The sequence below is a fragment of the Pteropus alecto genome, unplaced genomic scaffold, assembly GCF_000325575.1.
Source record: "Pteropus alecto unplaced genomic scaffold, ASM32557v1 scaffold5, whole genome shotgun sequence".
In the NCBI taxonomy this organism is placed as follows: domain Eukaryota; kingdom Metazoa; phylum Chordata; class Mammalia; order Chiroptera; family Pteropodidae; genus Pteropus; species Pteropus alecto.
Window position 1 is genome coordinate 23012504 of NW_006441953.1, and position 1099 is coordinate 23013602.

Sequence of the window (1099 nt, forward strand, 5' to 3'; positions counted from 1 at the left end):
AGCCATGACTCCCTTACATCTGAAGGAATGGGGAAGAGAATATAACTGCCATTTGTTTAGCACATATTGTTATGCTGCTTAATTTTATATTCTGTTTAACCCTTAGAACGAACTCATGAAGTAGGTGTTATCACCACATTTCACAGATGAGGAAACTGAGGCTCACAGAATTCCACAGGTAGTCAGTGATGGGGCTGTTTATGTTGCCCACGTCTCCCCAGCACTAAAACCCATGTTATTTTCCCTGTGTCCTTGATGCCTCTCTATTCAGGGCTAGGGGTATTGGTGAGGCGAGTCATTTGAGACATGGTTGGTGGTAATTCTGAGCCTACACTCTCTTTTTTTCCCTGAATTGCTTTGAAATTTATAACGTTCCTTGGTTTCTTCTGTTTTAATGATCTTTGCGCTAGGAAGAGGGTGATAATTCCATTCTGTAGCGTGCTGGTGGTCTTGGATGTAATGTGTAAATGAATAACTCTCATGAGATATCTTCCAAAAGAAAATATATGCATGGAATTAAATGTTTAATTATTTGTTGGACTTACTTATATTCCACATTAAATGTTAAGGCTATACTTAGAGGGATCTTCTCAGCCTCTTATGTCGGGCACCTGGAGATAATTGTCTTCACCAAATTCCAGCTCTGCTCCTCACTCATGTGGAATGCTGTCTGTTTCCTCATGTGAAAACAAAGGGAAGACGTATGTATTTTCTTGTCCTCTGTACGTAACCTTAGGTCTAAGTTAGGACTACAATCACTGCCAGGTGATAACATTTTTTCTTTCATATTGGGCATTATGGAGAGAGGAGAGTAATCTATCACTCATACGTTGTCTTCCAAATGACAGGACTATCGATACATAACAAGTCTCATCGGGTAACTCTGTTTCTTCCCTGGCTGTTGCATGCGACTTGGTCACAATCACTGAGCCATGTGATGACGTCTTAGCGCATCTCCATTAACTACCCTCCTTAGAGAACATTAGTGATGATGACAAGTGAAAGAAGCAGAGCCAGAGAGCGAAACTGTCTTCAATTCATGCTTTTCCTCTGCAACACCCTATCTCAGAAGCACCAAGTCTGGAAAGCTGCAAGAAGC